The sequence below is a fragment of the Orycteropus afer genome, unplaced genomic scaffold (assembly GCF_000298275.1).
Source record: "Orycteropus afer afer isolate SDZICR_OR568_19922 unplaced genomic scaffold, OryAfe1.0 scaffold00955, whole genome shotgun sequence".
NCBI lineage: Eukaryota > Metazoa > Chordata > Mammalia > Tubulidentata > Orycteropodidae > Orycteropus > Orycteropus afer.
This window is the reverse complement of record NW_006922542.1, coordinates 382260-392168: the sequence shown is the minus strand read 5'-3', so window position 1 is coordinate 392168 and position 9909 is coordinate 382260. Positions and strand designations below refer to the sequence as shown.

Below are 9909 nucleotides of genomic sequence, written 5' to 3'. Positions count from 1 at the left end.
ACTCACAGCGATCCCTCCTCCTTGTGTTTCTGATGCAGTATCTCTATGGAGGGAGTTCTGGTAGTGTAGTGCCTTAAGCACTTGACTGCTAACCAGAAGGCTAGAGGTTCAAACCCACCAGCCACTCCTTGGAAGGAAGATGGGGCAATCTACTTCCATAGTGATACTGCCTCGGCAACCCAAGGAGCGGTTGCTATGAGTCGGGTCCAACTTGAGGTCATATAAGAACAGCAACCATATCTCTATGGAAGTAGATTGCCCAGTTTTCCTTCTGAGGAGTTGGTGATGAGTTTCAGCCGCCAGCCTTCTGGTTACCAGTCAAATACCTTAGGCACTACAGCCATACATATACAAATTCTCCAGAAAAAAGTTCCCACTCAAAATGGAGGTTTCCAAGAGCTGACAAGGCAGTTCAATACTATTCCTGCTGCTGGGGCTACTGTTTGTGAACTTGCTTCTTTACTTCTGGCTCTTATGTGTGGCCCTTGTGTTCTTCTGAATCACAGAGAACTTCCATTAATCGCTGCATGAGATTATTGTTTTCCTGCCCATGTTCTTGTCCAAGCAGCTCAATCTCTCTCAACTTTCCAAAGTGGAAATCCCTTCTGTTTTCCAGATCTCCAGTGCCAGTTTTAATTAATGTACCTATTCATTAAGTTGTATGACTTGTTTTTATAAATCTTTATAACATTTGGATGCTGAGCTGTTTTCACTGATAAGGGACCAGAAGGTGTGGATCCTGCTTTAGATTCTGGATTTATTTAGCTGCACCTACTGTGGGAGACTTTTTTAGTAAGTTGAAGTTCTGTTCACCAGGATCAGTGGAAAGCACCACATCTTGTCCTTGTCATACCTATATAGGATCATATTCCTTCCCATCATAGTTGGCATCATAGAATATCTTAAACCATTGAATAAAATCTAAGTTGTTCTGGAAATGTCTTTTCACTAGCCTCTCCACCTGAATTACCTTATCAACATTCATTCACTTAAAGTATGTTTGCAGAAGTATAAAATTGTGAATATACTCATGCTCCAACTTTGCTTGAAACTTTACTTTCTTCAAAGTAATGCAGCCTAGAAAAAGCATTTCCATGAAGTGGCAGTAGGCTGCTCCTGAACAAAACTGTTCCACTCTGTGCAGTTTGAAGATACTATGTCATTAACTCATGCAATGGTGTTATGTCTGCTCACACCCTCTTGGGTTTGAGATAGAATATACATCAACTGTCCTTCCCCAGATTAAGCATTCAGATTCTTTCCTTAGTGGTCTTGATGAACTGTTCCCCTGGGAAATGTGATACTTGAAGTGCTGAAGGGAAGATGCTGGGATTGGGAAATTAACAGAACCACGGATAGTGATATTTAAATGTTTCAACTGCATTGGGTTTGGCTCTCTGGATTTGACAATACCGTGTAGAGTACTTGGTTGTTTCCTTTTTAGGAAACGCATACCCAGAAGATTACACTAAAAAAAAAAAAAAAAAAAAAAATCACAATAGACGGAAAGCTCAAGATAAAATATTATTTGATTTGAAAAAAAATTAAGAATATTTTTTATGATAGACTCATAGACTAATGGAATTAAAGTGAGAGTCCACAAAAAAACCCACACACCTATGGTGGATTTATTTTTCACAAGGGTGCTAAGTATATTTCATGGGGGAAAGAAGAGTGTCTCAAGTAAATGGTGTTGGGAAAATTGGATTTCCACATACAGAAAAATGAAACAAAACCTATACCTCACAATTTACACAAAAACAAATTCAATGGATTAAGGACTGTGATAGTTAAGATTGTACGTCAAGTTGACAGGGCCCTTATTCTTAGTGCCTTAGTAGTACGGAATCATTTTTTTCCCTTTTCTTTTTGTGTATGTTTTAATAATATTTTCTCAGGAGTTACCATCAATATTATGTTTAAGAGCTTGCATTTTTAATACCTTAGGGTAACATATTTCAGTAACATATAGGGAAATTTTATACCTATACCATTCCTCCTCTCCACACTTTTCATATTGTTATTACTAATTATATGTTTATATTTCACATGCTCTGTAATATAATTATATCTTTGCTTTTTAAAACATCTGTTATTAAAAAGCATGAAGGTTAAAAATAATAATCAAAAATGAATAGCTCATTATTAGTCCTTATAATTGCTCATGAAATTAGGATTTTTTTGTTTGTTTGTTTGTTTTATACATAGTTTTGAATTACTTTCTGTTGTCTTTTTCCTCCGATTTTCATAGTTCCCATTTGTATCCTTTGTAAGATCTTTCTGGGGGATATGAATTCTCTCAACTTCTCTTTGTCTGGGATTGTTTTAATTTCACCCTCATTCTTAAAATATAGTTTCTCTGGATATAGTATTCTCTGTTGACAAGGTTCTTTCTTTGTTTTTGGTTTTCCCAGTACTTTAAATATGTCATTCCTTTCCCTTCTGACCTCCAATATTTCTGCAGAGAAATTGGCACTTAATCTTATTGGAGATCTCTTATATGTGACTGTTTCTTCTCTCTCATTCAGTTTGGTTGGCACGCAACCTGAATTCTTTTAGAATTCTCTATTTTACTTTTTTAAAGAGGCATAGTAGCACAGTGTTTAAAGCCACTGGCTGCTAATCAAAAAGCTGGTGGTTCAAACCCACCAACTGCTCCATGGGAGAAAGATATTGCTGTCGGTTTCCATAAAGATTTGTGGTTGTTGTTAGGTGTCATCAAGTTTGCTCTCACTCATAGTGACCTTATGTACAACAGAATGACACACTACTCGGTCCTGACCATCCTCACAATCTTTGCTATGCTTGAGCCCATTGTTGCAGCCATTAAATTAATCCACCTTGTTAAAAGACTTCCCATTTTTTGCTTTTTACTTTTTCCAATCATTCTTGCTTCTAAGAAATATTCAGCTGTACTTCACCCAAGACAGATTTGTTTGTTCTCCTGGGCAGTCCTTGGTATTTTCCATATTCTTCCCCAACACTACAATTCAATTGCATCAATTTTTCTGTTGTCTTCCTTATTCATTGTCTAGCTTTCACACATATATGAGGTGATTGAAAATATCGTGGCTTAGGTTAGGCACAATTAGTCTTCACACTGACATCTATGTTCTTAAACACTTTAAAGAAGTTTTTAATTTTGTGACTGCTGATTCCATGGGCATTGTATGTAGATCTAAGTAAAATGAAATCCTTGACTGTTTCAATCTTTTCTGTATTTATCATGATGTCACTTATTGGTCCAGTTTTAAGGAGTTTTGTTTTCTTTATGTTGAGATGTAATCCATCCTGAAGGTTGTAGTCTTTGATCTTCATCAGTAGAGGTTTCAAATCTTCACTTTTCAGCAAGCAACACAAAGTCATCTCCATGCCACAGGTTATTAATGAATCTCCCTCCAATCCTGATGTAAAGTTCTTCTTCATATAGTCCAGCTTCTCACATTATTTGTTCAGTATACAGATTAAGTATGATGAAAGGATACAACCCTGATTTATACCTTTTTTTATTTTAAACCATGCAGTATCTCCTTGTTCTGTTTGAACAACATCCTATTTGTCTATGTACAGGTTCCTCTGAGCACAATTAAGTGTTCTGGAATTCTCATTCTTCACAATGTTATCCATAATTATTTTATGATCCACACAGTTCAATGCCTTTTCATAGTTAATAAAACACAGGTAAATAAAGGTTTACAACCTTGGAAAAGCAATAGGGTCACTCTGAGTTGGAATTGACTTGGTCGAACAGAGTTTTGGTGTAGATGCCTTTTGGGTTATCGTGTTTAGAATTCTTTGAACTTCTAGGATATGTACATGCATGTCTTTATTCAGATGGGGGAATTTTCTTTCATTATTTCTTCAAATATTCTCTCTGTCCCTTTTTCTTTCTCATCTCTTTCTGAAAGTCCCATGATGCACACATTAGATCCGTTGTTGTCTCATAATTCTACTAAGGTATGCTCAGCCTTCTTAAAACTGTTTTTATTTCTCTCCAGTCTCTGTAATTTTGAATATCTTATCTTCTATTTCACTGATTCATTCTTTCTTCTGAATGATTAAATCTGGTGTTAATTCTTCCATTGTGTTTCTCATTTCAGTTATTGTCCCTTTCAGTTGCAATATTTCTTTTTATCTCCTTTAGATTCTCATTTTGTTCATGCATTATTTTCTTATTTCTTTTAGATCTTTGTCTTTGATTTCCCTTAGATATTTAATTATGTTTGATGCTTTTGAATAATATATTTCCCTTCTTTTCATTATTTGTTCTTCCATAAATATGATTTTACTACTTTGGTCATGTTCATTTGGTTGGTTTCCCGTTTCTTTGTGTGTCTAGTGATTTTTATTATTAAGGCATTAGAATTTTCAAGAATGTTAACTTCCTCAGTTCTCAGTACTTGTTGTTTTTGCTTGCATTACTTTCTACAAGAAAACTCTTAGGTGGGTGGAGCCTTCAGCCTTTGATTACTTTTTCCTCTCCTTCTCTGTGACAGTTCCTTCTTCCTTCATGACTTAATTACTATTCAGAAATTCTAGAACACACTGTGATCAATCTGTCCACCATTGGGCACCACCAGTCAGGCCAGATATTGCACTGTAATCAATCTGTCCACCAGAAGTATAGTCCTCTATCTCTGATTATCATCCTTTCCCTAGCTTTGTTTCTTCAATCATGTTTTCAATCAGCTGCTCATGTCTGCCAGCTCCTTGTTTGATTTTGTTTTTGCTCAAGGCTTCCTCCCCTGCTCTTTAAAGATGGCTTTATCTGAGCTGGCATTTAGGGGAAGTACAAGTACTTTCCTCTATATCATGAGGAGAGTATGCTGGCACTCTCCAGAAGGACCTCCAAGCAATCTATTCTGTTCAGAATCGCAATGGCCTTGTGGTTGTTGAGGGAGAAATCTCCACTTAAGTGACTCAGCTCCTAGCTCCATTGCAGGACTCCTTTTTGTAAGATAAATATCAGTACAGCAACTGATAGTTTTGGGGTGGCAAAGGGGGCACCATGATCTGAATGAAACCCGAAGGAGATCTTTCTTGTTGCTATCAGAACTCCTTTCCCTAGAGTGTTTTGGCTGTGGATGTTGTCTTCACTCAAGACACCTGCTTCCTTGCACATAGTAACTTAGTCAATAGTTCTTAGCACAGAACAGGATGAGGACCAGACAGATCTAAACTAACACTCAGGGATATCTTTTCTATAGGCTTTGGACTCTTGAACTATGAGGTTCTCAGGAAGATAGGTAGAGTGCTCAATATGGAAGCAGACTTCCCTGGAGAAAGCCTTCTGTAGCAATTTGTAGCAGCCTGGGAGCTGATAATTACTGAATTGGGAAGGACTGTCACACTTCTTCAAATAGATCCCCAGGAGATCTGCCTTATTGCTATCAGTGCCCCTTTATCCACCTCCACACGCTATAGTATGTTGGCTATGGTGTAGCCTTTACCCAAGCTTCCTGTTTCCTAGCATACAATACAGTAGCCTCAGTCAGTATTCCTTAGCACCAACCACGAGGGTGAAGCACACAGACTCAAACCGACCCTTTGGGAGATCTTGATCCTGTTAATGTCAGTCAGGGGCCTGAATTATAGGTTGCACAAACAGGCAGATTTCTGTCTGTGAAAACAGACCTCACTGCAGGAGGCCTTCTGTAACAATTGCTGTGTGCGGTAAGGGCTGTCACACTCTGAATGGACCTCTAGGTATGTCTCCCTTGTTGATTTTACAGCAGAAGCTCAGAGTACTATGTCTTTGTACAAATAGGATGTGCAACGGTTAGGGAGGCAGGATCTTTGCAGGGATGACTTCCTAGTTCACAGCAGGAGGGAGAGGCAAGGACTGTGGGAAAAAACAATTTTCCTACCATATGTGCCTTATTACTGATTTTCTAAGCAGCTCTGGTAGCATAGTGCCTAAGGCACTTGACTGCTAACCAGAAGTCTGGCAGTTCAAACCCACCAGCCACTCCTCGGAAGGAAGGTTGCGCAATATACTTCCGTAGTGATACTACCTCGGCAACCCAAGGAGGGTTCGCTATGATTTGGGTCTGACTTGACGACACATAACAACAAAAACTGATTTGCTGATTTTTGCCTGTCTGTAGTTCCCTGCTGCCATCCTCTGTTCCCTAATCCCAAGTCTCTCAAGGTCAAGTATGATTTTGTGTATTTCCTGTCTTATTTGTGGCATAACATTAGAATAATGATCTATTTGTGCTGCCATCTTTCCAAAATTTCCCTTTACCTTCCCCTTGTTTCACCTTTCTTTTGACTGTGCAACTCTTTAGTTGCTGTTGGGGACTCCAAGATTTTCATCTACATCACTTCTGAGTTCCCGACATTTTATATTGCTGCAGAAGAATGTGATTGTGCAACCAGCTAAGGTACCATTTTGACCCTCCCCTCCTCATCACTGCCTTGTTTTCCTAAGCAATTTTTTTTCTAGACATTTTTAAGTTAATTCTGAAAAATCACATTTTTCTAAACATTTCTAGTGAATTATTTTGGTAGTTTCAAATTATATCTTGTAAAATAATGGTAATTTTTTCTTTTCTATTCTGAGTGTAAAAAAAAAAATTGGGGGGGGTATAATTTAAATGACTGGTGGCATAGTGCTTAAGGCATTTGACTGCTAACCAGAAGGCTGGTGGTTCAAACCCACCAATCAATCCTTGGAAGGAAGGTTGGGCAATCTACTTCTGTAGTGATACCACCTCAGGAACCCAAGGAGGGGTCACTATGAGTCAGATCTGACTTGATGGCAGTGAGTTTGTGGTGTTTCCAGAGCAATAAAAATAGCAGAATAAACATGGATATCCTTGTCTTCATCTTGTCAAGAGAGGGTCTCACTGGGAGGGGGATTGATGCAGGATATCCTAGATAGAGTGGGTGAACAATGTGAAACAAAACTTAAAACCAAAATAAATAAATAGACCAGGTTTGCTGTTCTAATAGAGCCTAGTGAGACCCATGAAATGATAGCCCCTAGCTACCTTTCAGGTCTGGAACTGAACTCCTGTGGCTTCCAGCCAAACAATAGACAGGCATATGGGGTGAATATTTACATCAGATAGATATACTCTTTGGAGCAATCAATCATGGGAGAATAGAAGGGCAGTGTTTCCACAGGAAGACAGGTTTTGGAGAAGAGGAAATGCATGGGAGAGAAGGACAAAGGGAACAGGTAACTCTGGGGAGGAAGTGTGAAGAGAAATACATCGTGGGGAATTGCAATCAATGTCATGAAACAAAATGTGTATGAACTGCTGTATGAAAAAATGAATTCACTTTGTAATCTTTCACCCAAATCATAACAAAAATTTTAAAAGAAAAAGCAGCAACAATTTAACTGTAAATAAAAACCACAGGGGGTTCAGGATGTTCACAAGAGTGTGGCGCTTGCTTCTATCTTTAGAGCCAAGCATGTATACATGGAAACATAGCAATAGATCAGTATATTAGTAAGGTGGTATCCCTGTATCCATGTGAGTTTATTCTCAAATGTTTTTTCAGTACCTTAATATAGTATAATTGTTCTCCTTTGCATGAGAAAGTACTGGTACGGACATTTGTAGATTTACTAATTTTGAGCACTCCTTGATCTCCTAGGACAAATCTTACTTGGTTCTGTTGAACAATTTCTGTAATGGGCAGCTGGATTCTATTTGCAACTATTCTGCTCTGGACTTTGTACTGAGAGTCTCTGATTGCCTGAATCAGCTGTTTGAGAGTCTAGGGCATAGGGCTCCAGTCTTGCTCCCTCAGGAATCATGATCTAAAATGACTTAGCCATGTTTCTCAAAGGTTCCAACTCCAGGTGTCATTTTTTTCCAGCATGGTAAGAAAAAAAGTCATGAAGCTGTCAGGTTGTTTTCCTCCAACTTAACATGACAGTGAGGATCTACAGAGACTGTCACTGCTCTGTCCTGCACATGCTTTGTGTGTGACATGGGCATCAAGGCTTTCATCTGTCAAAGAGGAGGCTGATGTAAATTTTAGCTACAATTTTAGCCACCAGTGCTTGATCAATTATTCTCATTTTTTTCAGATAGAAAACCTGATGTTTGAGGAGGTAACTCTTGATCATGGTCATCAATAAATAATCTTCTTATGCAGTCTGCCTGACTGGAAAACCTGGGCTTTCTCTCCACTAGATCCTGTTTCTCTCTTCTTTTATCTCCCTCCAAATGTTTCCTTTATTCAATGTGTACATTTGTTTTCTTATGTAGATGTATACATTCCTAAAATATTTCCCTCCTTGTAAACTTTTTTGTTATATATTTCTTTGGGCAGCGTGTCCCTTCTGTTAGCATCTTTGAAGAGGTATCTCAGCTCAGAGGGAGGAGTGCTTTGGGTTAAACAGATTCAACAGGAAAATTTACAGATGAGGTCCTCTTTTTCCACTTACTTTTCTGTACCACATTCCCTTCCACTCCCTCTGAATCTATTTCTGTGGCTTTCTAACTGGATTGTGGTATCCACCATCTGTGTGATTCTTTTATCCTCTCAAATGATTTTGCATTTCTATGAAAAAATATCTCTCCATTATGAGGGGTCATAAGATTCTTGGGGAATGTGGCTTTACTGTCTACAGGGATGTGTGCTTTCAAAATACCTAAGATCACTTTTGTGGTGGTTAAGTTTGGTGTCAACTTGGCTAGGTCTGGTTGAGTGGCTGGACAGCTGAATGTAGTTATTCCCCATGGTGAGATTAGTAATTAACTCCATGGTGGAATCTATTGGAGCGGCTACATAGCTGCTTTGGGTATGTGGTCTGCTTCCATGTGTAGGAAACAGTTCTGGGAATGGTCTCTAGCTTATGGTACATTTGAACCCTGCATGTAGCCGTGTCGTTGTTCAGCAGCCTGCCATGCTCTGCCTACCTTGGGACTTTCAATGGACTTGAATTAATGGCCTTCCACATGGTTTGGTAACATCAGGACTGTGCCTTTTTACTTGTCAACCTTGGGCTTGTCACTCTCAGCAGCCAGTAGCTATCTGAGTGAAGAAAAGCCTCTAGCTCCAGTGGGCTGGGAGCAAGTGGCAGAGCTGAAGCTCAAAGTTGAGGAGCTTTCACCCAGCCCCTAAAGCCTGCTTCTTTGAACTCAGAGTTAAAGCCTCCAAACTGGAAGTGAATAATAAACTGTTTATTAAAGCTATGTCATTTGTGGTACATTTTCTGTCAGCGCAGTACTAGGTAACCAGAAAAACTTTGTCTTGTAACATTTATAGCTTCTGGTAAATTGTAATAATACTAAAGTTAAGGTATTTTGGTATATAATAAAATGCATTGACTAAATCACTATGCTAGATGAGAAGACTACTTGGGTTTTCTTCCCAATCACTCACACAGTGAATAGACAGGTAAACAATGGGAAATACGACTGGATATCTAAAAATTCAAAGTTATTTGGGGTAACTAGGAAGATTGTGTTGCTTGTTCACTCACTTAAAGGCCAACAAGAATGATCATGACAGTCAGACAGGTAGTTATTAATGTTGTTATTCCATGTGTTTGGGAATCATCAGTTATTATGTTTTTCAAAGTGCTTTAACATTTATTATCTAAATAACCCCTAGTCAAACAGAAAGCACTGTTCTCTTCTTTTCATTCTAACTTAAGCTGACATAGGCAGAGTGCTTCTTGATTTGACTCATGTCTGAATACCTTGCATTTATTTGAGAAAAAGTAATAGATCTGAAGCTTTTCCATTAAAAATCTTTAGCTCCCTAGAGCAATTACCATTTAAGAAATTGAAGTGTCTTTTTGGATATATTGTATACACCCAGCCCCAGGGTTACAGGTGAGGAGAGACAATGCAGGGACGCCCAGAGTAGCAGGCCGGAAGAGCAGGAGAAAGGGGATAAAAGCCTTGAACCCAGACAGAAGAGCAGTCAGCCCCAGGG

At 38.7% G+C, this 9909-nt stretch overlaps 1 pseudogene; it reads right to left on the bottom strand.

The window, feature by feature from the left end:
• Positions 1–418: 418 nt before the first annotated feature.
• LOC103212410 lies at positions 419–1453 on the bottom strand (annotated as a pseudogene).
• Positions 1454–9909: the final 8456 nt, after the last annotated feature.